At 42.3% G+C, this 19,981-nt stretch overlaps 1 long non-coding RNA gene and 1 pseudogene across 2 annotated transcripts in view; one reads left to right on the forward strand and one right to left on the reverse strand.

Moving 5' to 3' along the window:
- LOC130849056 (uncharacterized) overlaps positions 1-16,241 on the forward strand; it is a 109,706-nt gene extending 93,465 nt beyond the window's left edge. Inside the window, exons 1-3 of one of the 2 annotated variants that reach the window (XR_009052666.1) lie at positions 1,738-1,887; positions 4,826-5,054; positions 14,495-16,241. This is a non-coding gene — a long non-coding RNA (uncharacterized LOC130849056). Of the gene's footprint in view, positions 1-1,737; positions 1,888-4,825; positions 5,055-14,494 lie in introns of those variants that run through there. The other variant, XR_009052667.1, reaches the window with a different exon arrangement.
- Positions 9,803-10,406, reverse strand: LOC130849052 (MARCKS-related protein-like; annotated as a pseudogene).
- Positions 16,242-19,981: the final 3,740 nt, after the last annotated feature.

Raw genomic sequence — 19,981 nt, forward strand, 5'->3', positions numbered from 1 at the left:
GGCTGATGGGAAACTCTGATGGAGGTAGAATCTGTGAAACACAACTTTTTTTGGGGGGGCCATGCCACATGGCACGCAGGATCTTAGTTTCCTGACCAGGGATTGAACCCATGCCCCTTGCAGTGGACGTGCAGAATCTTAACCACCAGGGAAGTTCCAAACACAACTTTTTTGCAAAGGTGGGAGGCAAGGGAAGTGAAAGACATTCTAGAATTCTGAGATGGAGTGACAAGAAGGAGAGTGGTGCCATTAATAGAAACTATATTAAGGGGCTTCCCTGGTGGCTCAGTGGTTAAGAATCCACCTGCCAACGCAGGGGACACGAGTTCGAGCTCTGGTCTGGGAAGATCCCACATGCCATGGAGCAACTAAGCCCATGTGCCACAACTACTGAGCCCGTGTGCCACAGCTACTGAAGCCCACAGGCCTAGAGCCCATGCTCCACAACAAGAGAAGCCACTGCAATGAGAAGCCCTCGCACCGCAACAAAGTGTAGCCCCTCCACTCTCCACAACTAGAGAAAGCCCGTGTGCAGCAACAAAGACTCAATGCAGTCAAAAATTAATTAATTAAAAAATAAATTTTAAAATGCAAGTGCATAAAAAATAAAAGGGTGATCCAACAGTAGAATCTGGATGGTGGTACCTCCCTGGCAATCCAGTGGTTAAGACTTCATCTTCCAATGCAGGGGTTGCGTGTTCAATCCCTGGTCAGGCAGCTAAGATCCCACATGCCTCCTGGCCAAAAAACCAAAACATAAAACAGAAGTAATATCGTAACAAATTCAATAAAGACTATAAATAGTTCACATCAAAAAAAAAATCTTAAAGAAAAAGAAAGACTCGGTACTGTGTCTTGTTAAAGAACCAAGGGATATGGCATGGCGAGAGGCAAGGGATGTCAGCCTGCCAGTCTCTGGCTCTTGGGGACTGGTGTCCCAGGCTCCATCCTTCCAGGCTCTTTCTCCCTGGGCACCGCCCCACCCTGCCCAGCCTTTCACCCACTTGGTTAGCTGAGAGGACCTGGGCTCCAAGCCACCGTGCTGATCTGTTTTGTCCCTGATAAAGTGTAAGGATCACAAAGATGTCCCGGCAAGACCCCCAGGAAGCTGTGGTCCTTGGTACTGCTGGGGGCAGGGGTGTAGTTCTGTGGGGCAGGAGGACACCATGGGAAGCTCGTCCCATAGATCTGGTCCTAGCATACTCCTGCTTTATGAGTTTCCCTGCCTCCTCCAAGATAAAGTCCTCCATCGCCACCACACACAGCATGCCAGGCTTGTCCCAGTTTGAACCCTACCCAGAGCAGTTCTCACCAGAACCGTCCTGGAGCCATTCCTCACTGTTCTTGTATTCATTCATTCCTTCACTTGTTTGTGCCTTCACCAGATGATTTTCAGGGTCTGCTCTGGGTAGTGCTACTCGGGGGTCTGCTGGGAACCCCACCCCCTGGTTGGTCCACCCTTCTGGCTCACCCCAAACATACTGGCTGCCTTTTAGGGCTTCCGTGCCTTCTCACATGCCCCTTTCTCAGCCTGTGCGGCTCCCCCGAGATCATCCTTGGGTCTTCCATTTAGCACGCCTTCCTCTGAGCTCCAGGACCTTTTAACATTTTTCATTAAACTTCTCTATGTACTGTGTTAATCCCCCTTTTGAAAACATAACAATCTTGGTTACTGTTTCAGTAAACCTTTTTTTTTTTTTTTTTTTTCAAATTGGCTGTGAAACCAAGCACCTCAGATTGGGACTTGAACCCACACAGCTGGGACTCAAACCTGGCCAAAACCCAAGGTCTTCCAACGGAGATCACACGCCTGGTTTCAGAACTTAATGAAGCTCAGGTTCTTGACATCTCACTGCAGAAAGAATTCAGCGAGAGACAAACTGATAGGTAAATATTGGATTTATTTAGAAACACATTCCACAGACAGAGCCATCTTAGAAGGTGAGAAAGGCACCAGTGTATGGGGTTGTCAGTTTTTTATAGAGATGGGTAATTTCATAGGCTAATGAGTGGGAGGAGTATTCCGGCTATTTTGGGAAGGAGCCGGAAATTCCAGGAATTGGGCAACCGGCCACTTTTTGATCCTTATGGTTGTATTACTGAGGCTCAAGGTCTAGTGGAAGTTGACTTGTCCGCCATCTTGGACCTATTTGGTTCTAGTCAGTTTATGTCATGTCCTTGGGCTGTGTCATTCTTTCAAAGGTTGTGCCCTGCCCCCTTCCCTCCTTTTTCAGCTGCACAGGGTGGCCTATGGGATCTTAGTTCCCTTACCAGGGATGCAACCCATGCCACCTGCAGTGGGAGCATGGAATCTTAACCACTACACTGCCAGGGAAGTCCCAGTAAACCTTTAACAGGCATAAAAGTCAGTGTACTCTCTCCTGGTGCTTGCCTCATTCTTTCCTGTCTTGTGAGCAAGGCTTTTTGGTGTGGATGTCTGTGTCCAGTCTTCAAAGCCAGAGATGCCTCATTCTCTCCATCTGGGACTGACACCAGCATGACATGACATTGATAGGAGGCTGACCACTGCGGGGATGGCATGAAAGGGACCTGGCGTGACCCCCCACTGCCCCCCACCCCAGGTGGCCAAAGCGATCTTTCTACCCCTCTGCTGTGTCAGGCTGTGTCCAGAAGTTTCTACAATGGTTCTATCCCACACCATTAGGAGAAAGGCAGTGTGATGTCCGTGCCTCTTGCTACCCTTTCGTATTTGGCTATTCCATCTTTCTTAAACCGCAGTCTCTCCATGTTTAAGTAGCTCTAATGGTGTGGATCCTGTCCACCTCCCAGGGTTGGGGTGAGAAGCTCATGAGGAGAGTGTGCCACAACTCAGGGCCCTGGAAATCACTCCACTGAACTATGAGGGCCCCTTATTCACCCCTAACTCAGTCCCTAGGCTGTACTCCCCAGCCCTACCTCCGCTTGTCCTTACTACTGTGGAGGAGCAGAATTTGCTACCCCAAAATGTATCTCTATGGCTGATTATTTTTAAGAAACTGCAGACACAGGAAAAGCTCTGAAAACTGAGTAGAAGTTATCCTTTTGTAAGAGACATTCACATGTTTAAGGAAAGTCTCCATTTATAAGGGTATCTCCCTCCGTGTACAAGGAAGAGAAGGATGACCTTACCTCTAGAAACTCTTACCCAATGCAGAAGATAAGGACTTCAGTCTGCAGAACAATCATACCTTTGTTCACTGTGCTTTTCCTGGTGACCTCCCCAAACTGATTCTCTACCCCCAACACCTTTTCTTTTTCTTTTTCTTTCTTTTTTTTTAAATAAATTTATTTATTTATTTATTTAATTTATTTATTGGCTGCATTGGGTCTTCCTTGCTGCACACGGGCTTTCTCTAGTTGCTGCGAGCAGGGGCTACTCTTCATTGTGGTGCGCAGGCTCCTCATTGTAGTGGCTTCTCTTGTTGTGCAGCACGGGCCCTAGGTGTGTGGGCTTCAATAGTTGCAGCACATGGGCTCAATAGTTGTGGCTCACGGACTCTAGAGCACAGGCTCAATAGTTGTGGCGCACGGGCTTAGTTGCTCTGTGGCATGTGGAACCTTCCCAGGGCAGGGCTCAAACCCGTGTCCCCTGCATTGGCAGGCAGATTCTTTACCACTGCACCACCTAGGAAGTCCTCTTTTTCTTTCTCTTTCTTTTTTTTTTCTTTCATTTTTTGGCGGCTCTGCGAGGCATGTGGGATCTTAGTTCCCTAATCAGAGATCAAAGCTGCGCCCCCTGCCGTGGAAGCTCAGGAGTCTTAATCACTGGACCTTCAGAGAAGTCCCCACCTTTTCTATTCCTCCTGACACACACCTTTGTCTTCATCTGAAGATGGTGTTCAAGGTGAGGGCTTCTGCCATTTTGGGAAGTTACTCTGTTTTCTTGTGTATCTCCCATGTATACAGGAGGTATACACGTTATTCAACTCTTTTTTGTTTGCTTTTCTCCTGTTAATCTGTCTTACATCCAGTCAATTATTGGACCAATCGAAGACTCTTAGAAGGGTAAAAGAAAAAATGCCTCCCCAACAGTAGGCATTGTTGCAATACAAATAGAAGTGAGTTTCTCCATTGATATGGAGGGAATAAACTAGCAGTGGGGGAAATTGCTGCAATGCAAATAGAAGTGATTACTCTTTTTCCTCTTGAGAGCAAGGAAAACAAAGAGAACTTCCAACAGGCTAGAGGAGAAAGATAACCTGGCCTGAAAGAGTTAAACAATCTTGGTTATTCTTTAGCTGTTACCACTAACAAACACTTATAGCTAGGCTTGTTCTTCACAAAGCTTCACAAAACTGATTACTCTCTGACTCCATATGAATTACACCTTGCACCTGGCATTTCTTCCCCCCTACACTCCTTTGTAGTGATGAGGCAATTTTTAAGTTTATAACTTTATGCTAGCTCTGTTTCTGTAAAATCTGCTTGCTGTGCCATGATAAGAACAAGATGTAACCTTAAGATGTCTTGATATGTATGGAATGTCCTGCTCCTGCTCATGCAGGTTGCTGTTTGGAAAACCGCCACCCCCCCCACCCCGTGTGTAACCCATAGCAACTCCCATGCTCTGTAACTGCCCATAACATATAGTAATTATGTAACCAATCAGTTTGTGCCAAACTCAACTAGAGCCTTGTTTAAATCAACCAATCATTCTGTGCCAATTATACCTATATGCCTTAACCTATATAAGGAAAAGATTCCCCTGAAATGGGGCCCAGAGTCCTGGAGCGCTAGCTCGTCTGGGTCCATCGGCTTAATAAACTTGAGTTCTCCAACCCTCTGGGTGTGATGCTTGGCCTCTCATGGGATCGGTTTTCTGCAGCAATTTTGGAGGCCCCAGGGAGATTCCAACCATGCCGGCCCCTTGAGCCGCCAGACTGGTGGCTCAGCCAGGTGAGGGCGAAGGAGCTCTGAGACAAAAGAGGAGGCATGCCACCCGACGGTATTCCGGGTTCTCTTTTGGACCGGTGCTCCAACTCTCTGGACAGCCAGGCCCCAACCGGACTCTTTGGAGGGACAGACCAGCTCACCAGGAATGGCCACAGGAAAAGGTAAGACACCGGGGCACTAAAAACCTGTCAGGTCCTGTCTCCGGACGAAAGAGGAGCTTGATCACCTCCTATGGTCTCGGGGCCTTCCCAGGGGGGAAGGTACCCACCAGTTAGGGGCCTTCCCAGAGTGGGGAGGCACTGTGATAAACTCTGGTGTGAATGTGTGTATGAGTGAGCGCCCTGGTTTGTCCTTGTTCCAGGGTGATTGTGTGGCTCCATGGCTTTTGTGGCTACGGAGTCCGAGTGGGCCCTAAGGTGCAGTTCCATGGTGACCTCATATGGCTCAGGGCAGTATCTGTCTCTGGGGGACCCAGTCCCTTTCTAAGAGTCAGATTCAAGTGGGACTCTATACCACCCACCAAAGCTAAGAGGCACCTAAGAAGCTCCCCACAGGGACACGGCCAGGTGGACACCTGAGTGGCCTCCTCTTCAGAGGGGACACCCATCCTTGTTTGTCTTTGAATCATCGACACAGGGGGGAATTGGTTACTGATTTGATTTAGCAATTGTATATGTCCAAACAGCCCTTTTGCCCTAGGGCCCTCCGCCAAAGTTTTCTTAAAATTTTAAGGCTCACTCTCCCCTTCCATCAGCTGACTCTTTGAGCCAACTTATCGAGAAATTAGGTTTTCCCCAAAAGACTTGCCCCCTTTGCCAGACAGATCTGCACCTCTCTCTCTCTAGGTCACCTGGGCCGGTCCGTGTGGAGTGGCATACTATGATGTGTTCTTGTATACTTTTGGATTCTCACTACGAGGTTGCCTTCCTCTGTCACCTTTCCTTCATAATCTCCTGATTCCCCAAGGATTTCAGGCTCTTCACTTAGGCAAGGAGTACGCATACTGCTCTTCTGCCTGCTCAGTGCCCTCGAGAGGATCAACCACCCCAGACCCCCTCCGGAGCCCCACCTGAAGTTATTCCTCCATGAACCCCATTACAAGGGACTGCCTCCTTTCAGCCCCATCTCCCTGAGTCTTTTAATGATCAGGGCCATCTTCAGGGAGGCACTGTCTGTCTGTCTGGGAATACTGGGCTTTCCAGGAGTGGCGACATCAGTGCTACCTAGGTTATTAGGCCCTAAGACAAGGCCCTTTACGTGTGCGCCCTCCTCCTTCCTGGTCAAAGAAATAACACTTGTCAACAAAGGGGAGACAAAGTCATCTTAGGGGGAACTTGCTTGTACTTTTGAGAGGTAAATGTCTTATCTGGTCATCTAAGGAACACTTACCTCTGCTATCTTTTAAAATGCAGATTAAAAAATTAAAATAAAATAATTTAAAACTTGACTTGTCAAAGATAAATAGAAATCCTAAGTGTCTTTTCTGCAAATAGTAAAAGGGTTTAGCCATCTAGATAGGTGACCTCTAGATAGGTGACCTCGATTTGTTCCATCTGCTAGAAGCCAATTTAAATCCAACCCCTTGTGACTGATGGCTTTTATGTTGTGCCTGACTCAGTACTGAAATTTTAGAACGTGAATTATGAGGCCTCTGCGTTTGTTTGTGTGTTCATATGTGTCTATATGTTCGTTGTAGTTCTATGGTATTGCCAAAAGAATTCATAAAAGAGCTCTAATTGGCTTTTAAAAAATTATTAAGTGCTTATAAATACTCAGAAATTGAAAATAATCTGGCCAGAATGAATTTCAGGTTCATGACATCTGGAAAATTCAGTACTAAACTGATATCTGGTATTGAAGATGGCTTAAGCTTGTTGGTTTGATTAATATAGACATGTTTTAGAGTCATCAACATTAAGTATAATTTTTATATAAATTTTTATTATGCCTAGATGTAATATAAGCTAAATAAAGTCTTGTTATATCTGTTACAAATTTGTCAGCAAGGAGAGTAACCCGATGTAAAGAAACTTCTCAGGAAAAAAATGTAAATGAGATAAGAGCTTTTAGATAAACTCTGTCAAGAATAATTATGCTTTAGGAATATCTACCTAAAATAGTCTCTCCAGATCCTGGTAACTTGAAATTCTGGAGTTGCCCTAAATTAAGTGATGAAAGCTTGTTGACCAGCTGGATCATTCCCAAATAAAATAAGCTACTGAAACATAAATTACTGAACATTGGCTTTGTTTTACAGAGAGACAAAAAGATATTTAGGACTATTGATAAATATGCTTGGTGCCACGTTCTGTAAAGAAAGGAAATGTTTTTAGAAAATATCACTGGCATTTATAGTCACCAATCTACAGAATGCTGGCACAAGGGACAGTTCATGGTTGCTTAAGGAAAGTAGGATGTGTTTTCAGTAAAGAAGCCCTGAGGAATGGAATTACATTTTATTAAGGGAAAAGAAAGTAGGTCTGACTTACAGGTGACTGAATGGGAAATAAAGTAATGATACAGACAGTGATAAGAAGGTTTGTGGAAAGTGGACCCTGAGAAAAGAGTTTTGTGCATGATCAAGATTGACTAAGTTTAGATAAATTTAGTTGAGTAAATTAATTTGGAAAGTAAGCTGGTGCAAAACTTGAATTTGACTTTTCTTTCTGTTAAGAGGACAAGTTTTCTTAAAATGTTGAACTGCCCTTTGATAAAAGGTTTTATGTTTCCTTACCTTTTAAGTGATCTGTTCTTGTTACTTTGGCTAAGTGACTAACTATTGTTTCACAGCTACCTGTGAGTCTATCTGACAGAGTGTTCTAAACCCTTTTTGAGTATTTTGGACAAAACTTCCTGAAACAAATTCTGATGAAGTCCTTTTCACCTCTACCTAACTTTGAGATGCTTCAAAGGGCCCCTGAAACATCCCCAAAAGAGATATAAACTAGGTTCATTTGGTACATTAAGTTACATAGGAAGTATTGTCAAATGAATAATAAATGTTAAATTTTAGTGCATGGTAATTGTTATTAATATAGATATTCTAGAAATTATATGGAGTTCCTAAAATTCTGATATGTCCTGGTAAAATGTTATCAGTCATAATTCTAGGTATTATCTTAAAATGTTGTATGACACAACAATAACCAAATTGATTGACCTTGCAATCAGATTTTAAACATGCCTTCTTAAGCCTTATGTCTTAAGACTATTCTGGTTTTACTCTGATGCCTTTGCAAAATGCTTTCTCTTCAAGAAGATTTATAGAAAGGACTTTTGGATAAATACAAGTTTCTGACTTTCAGACCATAATGCTGAATGGGGTAAAAAAAAAAATTGAATAATCCTAATGAGAAACCTGATGGCTTCATAAGCTGTTAACAAAAAGGATGTTACATAGGACTGAGTAAACTGGTGAATATGGTTATAAATTTTATGGTTTCTATCTAAAAAATTACTGGTTTAAACCTGTTTCTCAGGTGTAAGGAAAACCTTCCCTTCAAACTAATTATGATTTACAATAATTTGGTAAATTGTACATTTGTAAGCAGGATTGAAACATTTATCTTTTCCCTCTATCTGTTCCCTCCAGACATTGGAAACTCTTAGGTTCCCAGCAGCTTTATCAGATAAATTAGAAAGGCTACCTCACTAACAGGTATAGAAAACTTAAGATATTTTGGGAAGCTTGAAAAGGGAGGAATTCACCTATATTTGTTAGGCAAAAATCTGTGATAAGCCCAAGCCCTTGGCATGGCTTTCCTAGCCCTGAAAGTTCTTTTAAAAGTCCAGTCTGAGGCTCCTTATAAAAGTTTCAACAAAGCCAAAAGCCTATATGATCAATTATAGTTACATAAGTTATCAGACCAAGTTTCTTTTGAGACCAGACTTATTTTGCAAACAAATTAGCCTCAATCTGGTTATATTAGGTAAAAATGAGGGTAATTTTAGAGAGAAGAAGATTATATTTCAATAAATATTAAGTGCCAGTTTTGCTGATGGAGGTCTGCATTTACTAAGATTCACTCCCTGAAGAGTTCCTTGCTGTTGCTCTATAGTAATGTAAAATCCAACCAAGTTTTTATTTTATTTTATTTTATTTTATTTATTTTATTTTATTTTATTTTATTTATTTTATTTATTTTTTTAAAGGGACGACATTTATTCCTTTTCCAAATGTTACAGTAAAACCAGGTGGAAGAGAATGGTTTTAGCAGTTAGAAAAAAAAAAAAAGTACAAATCTGGGGTTTGGCCTTTAAAAGTTATTTACAACAATGGGAAGGAAAAAAAAAGGAAAACAAGAAGTTGTTTCACATTACAGGCCTCCCCCCGCCAACCCCAAAGCTTAATACTTGCTTACCAAGTCAAAAAAGAGACACAGTTGATTCACAAGCTGGAGGTTTGAACTTGAGTAAGACATTTATAAAAACCTAGACAGGGGCAGTGTCCTCCCCAGTGCAGGTGCCACTAGGCACAGCACAAGAGACTAAAAACTCAACAGGGGAAGGCTGGACACTAAGGGTTGGGAGTGTAGGCACCCCCACATCTGGCTCAGGGATTTGGGGAGTAAACAAAACCTACTTGGAAAAGAACTGGGGAAGAAAACCAGCAATTGCTTTCTGCACCGGTGGGGACAGGAGGTAGGGCCAGGGGCAAGGAGCATTCCACATCACTAACCTAACTTGGGAAACTGGCAAGGGACCATCTTCAACTGGCCTTAAGAGAAAGACCAGATGGATGATGGGAGAATCCACAGGAGGGAGAGGAGGAGGGGGAACATGGCTAGGGGGCAACAGCCCCTTCCTTTCTGGGCACAGAAAGGCAGGCAGGGCACCAGGTCCAGGCAGTGACCTCACAAGGACAGCACAGTTTTTGCAGCTTAGAGATCACCCACCTGCCACCACCCAGCTACTCATTCTGCTCTCTTGCTGGTGTAGGGCCACTTTCTGGCCCCGAGGGAGTGGATGGCTCTGCGGCCTGGGGCCCTGCCTCTTCTGTGTCTCCTCCCTTGGAGGCAGCACTAGCCTCTGCCCCTTTGGCCTGGGGCTCCTGGATCTCAGGGGTGGCGGCAGGCTTCCCTTCCTGGGCAGTGCCTTCCTCGCTGCAGGCACCGATCTCCCCCTGCTCCTGCTCTTCCTCTGTGGGTGAGGAGGCAGACGAGTCACCCCCACCCTCCTTCTGATTTCTCTTGAAGGACAGGCCACTCAACTTGAAAGGCTTCTTGAAAGAGAATTTCTTCTTCTTCTTGGGGGTCTCCTTGGGGGGCCTCCCCCTTGGCCTCAGCGCCCTGGCTAGAGGGTGCCGGCTCGATGGCATCGCCAGTGGCCCCGGCTGCCTCCTCTGTTCCGTTCACCGGTGGTGGGGGGGGGAAATCCCCTTCACCTTTGGGGGATAAGTCTCCATTGCTTTTCACGTGGCCGTTCTCCTGTCCGTTGACCTTAGCGGGGGAAGCACCTGCTGCTTCCTCAGCGGTCACATCGCCCCGGGGAGCCTTGGAGATCTGGCTGCCCATGGTGGGGGTTCTGCTGGGGGGCACCCGGAGCCACCCCGGGCTCGCGCTGCAGGGGATAGTTCGGTCGGATGGGCCTGGCGGGGGGAGGGGTGGGGCTTGCGCCTGAGGGGGAGGGGTGTGGGGGGGTGGAAAACGGAGCTGCACCCCCGCTCCGCGCCCGACCCGCTAGCTGCGCCCACCGCCGCTCCGCTCCGTGCCAGAATGCCCCAACCAAGTTTTTAAAAGGACACTCTAAGTTTGTTTCTGAAGCTTATCTCAGTAATCTATCTTTGGATGAAAACCAGATGCCTCACAACCTGCAACTGGGGGATTATGGATACTAAAAGGACGTAATTTAAAGGACAACCTGCAACCTAGATGAAGGACACTTATCAAAGGAGAAACTACACTCACACTAGGACGAGAAGAAGCCGACATCAGAAGTAGACAGCTAGCCTGAGATGCTGGACCTGACTCATATGAGCATTTATAATATTTTCTTGACTTCTTGGCCCTTTACATATAAATCAAATGTTTTTCTATCATGGGCACAATCCTATGCTAATTTTGAAAATCAATCCAATGGTTGGGTTTGTGGCCAATTACCTATGACTAGTATCTTTGGGTTGCCTTGGTGGGTTTCTGCCCTCCAAGGCTCGAATTGAATGGCCCTTAGGAAATTTGCTGTAAAAAAAGAAAAAAATTATAATCCTGTTCGGGGATCCCATCACCTGGCCAATTCATAATACCTTGCTCAGATATCTGTGACCCACTCCAAAGTCTTGACCTCTTTAAAAACTGGTTTGGCGTGGGACGCTCGTGGCTTAAGTATTTACTTGTAACTCTATTGACGCTACTACCTATATTATTTGTATTTTGCCTGCTTTTCAAGATTATTGCTTCTCATATTACCAAATGTGTGATTGAACCACCAACAAAAATAACAATGACTAGGCTACTTGATGCAGTTGATCAAATATATAGTTCTGTATGTGATCAATGATTATAATAGTGTAACTCTGGATATGGGAAGATGTAACAAGAGGGAATTTTTCCTGGACCATAACAGATTAGGAATACAGGTGGTCCAGAGAGCTTTGGCTTCTGTTACAAAGATCTAGCCCAGTACTGGCACATTGAGTGGCCTATTGGCGAGATCTTCACCAGACCTAGGAATGAGCCTTCCTAGCTCTGTCGGACAAAATGGTCATGAAATGCCTCCCAAAGCATGGTCGAATTTATGACCATGAGGGGCCCCTCTCATCTATAAATTGGCACTTGCCATCTACCTCCACAACAAGGATTAAATCACACGTGCTGCTGCAGCTGCCGACCTTCCACATCCCCTGAAGGGAATTCAGGGTGGAGACCAGAGATGAGGCACTCTGTGCTTGGGAGAATGGGTGGAACAGGTCTTTAGATAGTTAGATATTTTTAGGAGCTGATTTAATGAGCCCAGCCCTTGCATCTCCTCATATCTAGAGAAGCACTAAATCCCTACCTGGTGACAACATCTGCTTGGGTGGAAGGCGGGTCCTGGGGCTTCCGAACCCCATTTTACATGCTCAACAGAATTATCCGGCTCCAGGCGGTAGTTGAAATCATTACTAATGAAACGGCCAAGGCTCTTAATTTATTGACAAAACAACAAACCAAGATGCGTAATACTATTTATCAGTATCACCTGGTCCTAGATTACTTACTGGCTGCAGAGGGGGGCATCTGTGGGAAGTTCAATCTCAGTAACTGTTGTCTACAGATAAATGATAAGGGCAAGGTTATATATATATAAAAATAATAATAACCAACAAGATAACTAATATAGCTCATGTCCCAATCCAGACTTGGAAGGGATGGAATCTCGCAGAGCTGTTTGGGGGGTGGTTCTCTTACTTAAGAGGATTCAAAACTCTTGTGGAAATAGTTCTACTCCTCCTTGGGACCTGCCTCCTCTTACCTTGCCTCTTGCCCTTATTCATGAGGATAATTTCCAGCCTAGCTGAAGTCACCTCAGATGGAGGGGCCACAACACACCTCCTAGTCCTGAGAGGTTACCAGCCCCTGGGCCTGGATGACCATGAAGTTGACGCCTTGTGAAATTTCCAAGGGCATCAAGAGGGGGGAATGATGAGGGAATTTTTAAGTTTATAACTTTATGCTAGTTCTGTTTCTTTAAAATCTGCTTGCTGTGCCATGATAAGAACAAGATGTAACCTTAAGATGTCCTGATAAGTATGGAATGTCCTGCTCCTGCTCATGCAAGTTGCTGTTTGGAAACCACCCCGCCCCCCCCCCCCCCCCCACCCCGTGTAACCCATAGCCACTCCCGTGCTCTGTAACTGCCCATAACATATAGTAATTATGTAACCAATCAGTTTGTGCCAAACTCAACTAGAGCCTTGTTTAAATCAACCAATCAGTCTGTGCCAATTATACCTATATGCCTTAACCTATATAAGGAAAAGATTCCCCTGAAACAGGGCCCAGAATCCTAGAGCACTAGCTTTATAAACTTGAGTTCTCCAGCTCTCTGAGTGTGATGCTTGGTCTCTTGTGGGATCAGTTTTCTGCAACAGTAGCACTCTTCATTTCAGAAGGAAGGCCATGGGCCCATAACTTTGGGGACAGCAGACCTGGTTGCTGTACTGCCTGATGCCAGCTTTGGCCATGAATTTGCAGAAGAAAAGATTGCAAGATCCTTACCACCTGGACTCATCATTTACCCAGACTGCAAGCCCCACATATAAAATCTTCGCCTACTCCCAAGAAGCAAGGGGCACAGTTCTTGAGGCGCTAGCCTGCTGTGTCTTCCCTTCTGCCTGGCAGAAAGATAAAGCCATCTCTCTCTTCCTCCAAAATCTCTGTCTCTGTATTTCTATTTGGCCTCAGTGCACAGAGTAGCCGTTATTACAGCAACAGCATAATTGGGAGGTTAAATTTGCTGACTGGACACTGCTCTCTCCAGGACTGTTGCAGCTGAGAGATCCTGTGACTTCTGGCAAAAGCTGGCAGAAAATAAGGATTCTTACCACATTGTCTCCTGGATCTCTGCCTACAGGGTCTGATGGAAGTGAGAATCCTTTTCTTTATGTAACTTTAGATTAGCAGGTGAAAATACCTGTGAGTGAGTTCCTTGACTCTCATGAGTTTGGTAAAAATTTATTATGAGTGTTCTTGTTTTCTATTGACTCCTTTGTTTTCAGAGATGGTCACTGTTTTCTTTTGTCTCTATCATCTATGTCCTGAGAGCGTGGCTTTATGACCATTTTTTTTAACAAGTATTCTTTTGTAAAATTAATTAATTAATTTATTGGCTGTGTTGGGTCTTCATTGCTGCACACGGGCTTTCTCTAGTTGCAGCGAGCAGGGACTGCTCTTCATTGTGGTGCGCAGGCTTCTCATTGTGGTGGCTTCTCTTGTTGCAGAGCACAGGCTCTAGGTGTGCAGGCTTCAGTAGCTGTGGCTCTCGGGCTCTAGAGCACAGGCTCAGTAGTTGTGGCACACGGGCTTAGTTGCTCTAAGGCATGTGAGATCTTCCCAGACCAGGGGTCCAACCTATGTCCCCTGCATTGGCAGGTGGATTCTAAACCACTGCACCACCAGGGAAGTCCTGCTTTATGACCATTGAGAATATTCTGTCAGGTCTCTTGCCAACAGGGGTGTGTATGTACCGGTGTGCATCTGGTGGACAGCCATATAACCTATGGACAGACACAATAAGCCAGTTGGGCAGACCCTCAGGTAACAACCTGTGCTTGCAACTGGCCTCTCAACATCCTCTTTGTCCAACTGTGCCAGCTTTTAGGGGATTTTGTCATAAGGAGTCTTGGTCTATAAGAGTCCTTTGTCTTCTCAACCTTTATTTGCTTTGTTAGTGCTGAAAAAATTCTGCTCCAGTAGCACCTGCCAGGTGTCACAGATTAGCAGTTCTATAACCGGAGGAACCTCACAGTTGGGAAACTAGAGATACCATTTGCACAATGCCATGCTTACCATCTATAGCAACAAAGCATTTTACTTAGGCTATCTTTTGATAATGAACTTTCTGGATCATGTGAGGGCTGCATTTTGTTTTTCACTCTTGTGGATGCCTCTTGTATCTGTTGCAGGAGAGAAAGTGGGGTATGAGAAGATGGTCACATCCCAGGTCTCAGGCGAGTCCCTGGGACAGCTGCTAAGTGTGGGTTCTTTGCTTCACACAGGAAAGAATTCAAGAGCGAGCCATGGTAAGTGAAAGAAAGTTTATTCAGGGAGATGGAGATACACACTCCATAGACAGAGCATGGGCCCTCCCAGAAGATCAGAGAGGCATCAGGGTATGGAGTTGTCAGTTTTTACAGGGGCAGGTAATTTCACAGGTTAATAAGTGGGAAGAGTATTCCAGCTATTTTGGGGAAGGGATGGGGATTTCCAGGAATTGGACCACTGCTCACTTTTTGATTTTTTGTGGTAGGCCTTGGAACTGTCATGGTGCTGGTGGGTGTGTCATTTCATGTGCTGATGTGCTACAATAAGTGTATACTGAGGCTCAAGGTCTAGTAGAAGTCAATTCGTCTGCCATTTTGGACCTAGTTGGTTCTAATCAGTTTATGTTGTGTCCTTGGTCTATGTCATTATTTTAAATATTGTGCCCTGCCCCCTTCCTGTCTCACATCCTTGCTTAAGCCATGGAAAGTCTTATTGGTTTGTTGAATTGGCACTATTTAAAAGAAAATAAATGGTTTTCAAGAGATTTCATCCTAAGCAGTTGACTTACTGGTACCTATGGAAAGACCAAGTTAAAAAGCGGATACAAAGACATATAATGACTAGACTTAGTGACTCCCTTAACAAAATGAAAGAACAGAAATTAAACTGAGAACAAAAATTAAACTCTGCATCCCACATAAATTCCCCCTTCTTGGAATCCAAAGAGTTAAGCATGCCATCTTCCGGCACACCTGCTTATTTTGTATCTAAGAACTGTGGTCCCAGAAGCTGTAGATATCTACAAAAATGACAAAGTCTTACTAAGCTTGTATGTACCCCGAGAATATGGCTAACTGTCAGGTTTTGGGCGCTAAAATATGCTGGACAGAAATGTGGGTTGCACCATATTTGCAGCTAGATATGGCTGGACAGAAAATGTGGGTTAAACTTCATTCGTGGCTAGGGTCCTACCAAATTGCCGCCAGCCCTCAGGGAAATTACAACCTGGAATTATAGTGGCCATTATGGGGAATATTCCAATTAGATAAGACCATTTAGGAAGTGCACTTAAAAGCACGAGCTTCCAAAATCAAACTAGCAGTTAATGGGATACCGATTTTAATTGGTCTGCAGAAGCCTCCAAAAGGTTTCAAAATTCCAAAATAGCTTCATTGAAAGATTTGTTGTAACGATTAAAGAGAAAGTAAAGATGTAAGAGGTATCAAAGGACTGTGTGATTGACTTAACTCCTACCGGTCTTCTCTGTCCTCCTTTGAGTGCTTATTCTAGTAATCCTTTGTCTGAATTGCCTTTCCACTCTGAAGAGACCATTAAACAGTTATTTTAAAAAATAAAACCACTTGAGGTTCCAGGTGCTCTTCCTCAGATATCTTTCACTCCTTGGTCAAAGGCCAAACTAAGGGCCATACTTAAAGAATGTCTTAAACTCAGGAAGGATTCTCAAGTTTTTGTGGATTAACTCCTGAGTTGGTGTTTAGATAAAAAGGCAGAAAGAAAATAAGATGGAGGCCACCAGTCTAGCTGAACTTATGATGACCCTGATATTCAGACCCGTCAGGAATTTTTCCTATCAAAGAATTTTTTTAGGCCTCTGCCCTATGCTAAATGGGCCCAGAGGAGAAGAAAACACTCCAGCTTAGGTGGATGGGTATAACAGTCCTTTGATGTCACTTAGGCAGCAACGTGAGTCTCTGAGGAATCAGAAACAACTGTCTTTGTCTTGTAAACCTCTACAAGACTAGAGGTATAACTCTAGAGGCAATCCAAAGTCCCATCAGGCCCACAACCTCAAAATGCCTGCAGATATTGGGATATTGGAAATAGAATTGTCCTGCACTTAAGATAAAGAAGGAAAAACCTAAATCTAAATAATAATTGTACCAGAGCTCTGATAATAGACAAATGTGACTGCCAAACTCCAGCTTGGAGAAATTTGCATCCTTTTGCTTTGTGCCTTTGTGATATAGATTTCTACATCCTGCCCCCATGTTCTCTCAGGCCTAAGAAAGAATATTCTTTGAAATTCAAACTTTAAAGAGATGTTTCTCCTCAAAAATTAAAAAAGAAAAGGAAGTATTTGGAAATTGGGCAAATGAAAAATATTCTTCACAAATATTCACAACTATGAGGTCTTTGTGTCTGTCTGTATGCTTTTGTGTGTCTATATTTGTCTGTTGTAGATGTGTGATAAATTTCTACCTCTGGATGGCATTACCAAAATTAATGTGTAAAAGAACTCAGTTTAGTTGGCTTGAAGGCAAGCACTCATAAGGATTGAGTATTCTAAAATTCTTAGAAATATAAAAACTAACCCAAATGAATTTCAGGTTCATGTGATTTGGGAAAATACTTGGTATTACAGCAAATTTAAGTTTGTGGTTTAATTAAAATAGGAATGTCTTCAGAATTATCAGCATGAAATATAATGAAGATAAACAACTATTATTCTACCTGGGTTTATTCATCAAATAAGTTTTTGGGTTTATTAGTGACATAAGTTCATGTGATCTCTGTTACAAAATTTATCAGCAAGAAAAAACTTGGGATGATAGCTGACTTTGTCAAATGTCCCATGAAGTTTTCATAATTCTTAACAATAAGTAAATCAAATAGATGTAGGTAGGATAAAAAGGTTTAAGGTGAACTCTTTAGTATTATATTTTATGGTATGTATACTTAAAAATGGCTTTCAGTTAGCAAGAGGTGAGAGTTTAGGCTTTCTCAAGCCTTTCCTGGGCACTGCACAGTCATGGACATGTGCACAGCCTTGGGCATGTAGCCTGTAGATTCTCAAGAATATATTGGAGCTTTGCAAAGTATCCTATGGACATATTATTTGCCAGATCTTCATTAAAAAATTTTTTGGTCAACTTAAAAAAAATTTTTTTTTAAATGGCTTTCAAAATTTCTTTGGTAACTTGAAACTTTAGAGTTTTGCTAAGTTTAATGGAAATGTGTCAAATAACTGGATCATTTAAAAATAAGATAAAATGTTGAACATTAATTACTGAATACAGGTTTACCTAATTTTGTTTTCTTTGTTTTGGTTTTTTTTTTAATTGGAGTATAATTGCTTTACAATGCTGTACAGTTCTGTGTTCTTTTTTCAGAAAAACTAAAAATATTTGGATCCATTAGTAAACATGTTTCGTGCCACATTGAAAAATTGTACTATATGGGAGCACATGTCTCTAGAAATTATACAGTGCATTCATAAGTTTGCCAATCTAAAGAAAACTGGTGTAACAGACAGTTCACAATTGCTTGCTTCTTAGCTTTTACTAGAAATTAAGGATTTCTAAGAGTTTAAATAAATTCCAATATATGTGATTGAAGCTACTAGAAATAATAGGAAATATCTCTGTATGCAAGGAAAGTAAGACATTTTTCAGTAGAAAAAGATATACAGAATTAAAATGCATTTTGTTAAGGAAAAAGAAGGTAATTTTGTCCTAAAGAGAGGCTGGGAAAGAGGGAAAACATAGAACAAAATTTGAATGTAAAAAAGAAGGTTGTAGAAGGTTTATGAAAAGAATCTTTGGAAAGGAATTTTCTCTGTGGTCAGGACTGGCTAAGATTGGAATAAATCTAATTAAGTAAATGATTTTAATATCAAAGTCACACTGGTATAAAATTAGAATTTTGTTTTCCCTCTTGAAAAGACAAAGTTTTCTTGAATGATAATTTTCTTGGACTATTGGTCTGCTTTTGTTAAGAGATTGTAAAAAATTTCTTTAAATTTTAAAGTAATTTGCCTAGAGAGCAAGAATTCTGTGTTTGGCCAAAATAATTTCCCATGTTTATCAGGTCTTTGCTCACTAAAGTAAACCTAGTCCCCTTGATATTAAAACAGCTAAGTTTTGCTTAGAATTATTGTAACCATCTATATTTGCCTGTGAAATCTTTAACTGTCACTCTGGTTAAATAGAAAACTAAGTATTGTTTCACAGTGACCTATGATCCTATTTGATCAAGTGTTTTAAAACCTTTTTGATATTTTTGACAAACTTCCCAAAAATCAAATTCTAAAATAAATTCTAAATTTGAAAATGTCCAGAGGGCCCTTGGAATAATCTCAAAGGATTTGTTCTCTCTCCTTATAAGGGAGGTGTTAAAACTAATTAGGCTTACTTGCTATGCTATATTACATGGGAAGCATTGTCAAGTAAGTAATACTAAGCCTTCTTTATATTGTGTCTGTATAGATATGTATAATAAGTGTTCCAGAAATTATGTAGAATTCTTGGAATCTGATATGTCCTGGTATGTTATCAATCATAACTGCAGTTATTATCTTAAAATATTGTATGTTACAGAAGTAACCAAATTTCCTTGTCAGTTGTATCATAATAAACTCTTATCAGATCTTTAATAATGGACATTTTTAAGTCTTTTCTCATTTATGGAGTTATTGTTTTACCTAGATGCTTTTACGAAAATGTTCCTGTAGGGGTGCATCATCTTCAAGGAGATTCATGGAAAGGAATTTTGACAAATACATGTTTTTGATAACCTTAAGACCATAAAACTGAACTGGGTAAGAATTTACAGAATTCTAAGGAAAAAAATTGATTCATAAAACTGCTAACAAAAGATCAAGATCAATAAGAATTAATAATATGGAACTGAATGAATCCATAAGAATGATTATAATTTTTTTGACTTTGTTTTATTGCTGTTTCTTTAATGTTTTGTTTTTCCACATTTAAGGAACTTTTTTCTCTTAAGCATCTATGACTTAACAGTAATTTAGTAAAATATATGTTTGTGAACAAAGATGAAACATTTATGTTTTTCTCCCTACCAGATCCCTCCAGAATTCAGAAACACTTAGTTTCTTATTTTCTTGACAATATAGTTATTTGCATAAGCCCAATAATCTCCTTGTAACAGGACACAACTGGAAACATTGGTTATATTACCAAAGCTTTGACTGGAATGTCATTTTTGAGAGATGTGCAGAGACTCAGATATGACCAGACAGCTTTAAGGAACTAAGGTTGACTTTATGGAGCCAATAAATACCCTTGGGAAAACTGTCCTGGAAACTTGCTTACAAGATTACCAGCAACCTTAACAGGTGAGTAAGGAAGGTCACTTCCTGGCAGGGGCAGGAATTTCAGGATATTCGGGGGACCTCAAAAAAAGAGGATTCACTCATATCTGCAGGTATTGCAGGTGAGTCTGATGGTGTTGACCTAAAACAAAGCAGCCAGTTTTCTTTACCAGCAAAATGGGTATATATGGGAACAGCAAACAATTGCAACTTGGCACATACAATCTATGACAAATCACAAGCAAATCCAAAGAACAAAAGAGAGAACTATTCTTTTATAGAGGAGAAGGGGGAGCTGAGAGGGGCTGTTATAAGCAAAGAGTCCATTAGA

The sequence above is a fragment of the Hippopotamus amphibius genome, chromosome 3, assembly GCF_030028045.1.
Source record: "Hippopotamus amphibius kiboko isolate mHipAmp2 chromosome 3, mHipAmp2.hap2, whole genome shotgun sequence".
Lineage (NCBI taxonomy): Eukaryota > Metazoa > Chordata > Mammalia > Artiodactyla > Hippopotamidae > Hippopotamus > Hippopotamus amphibius.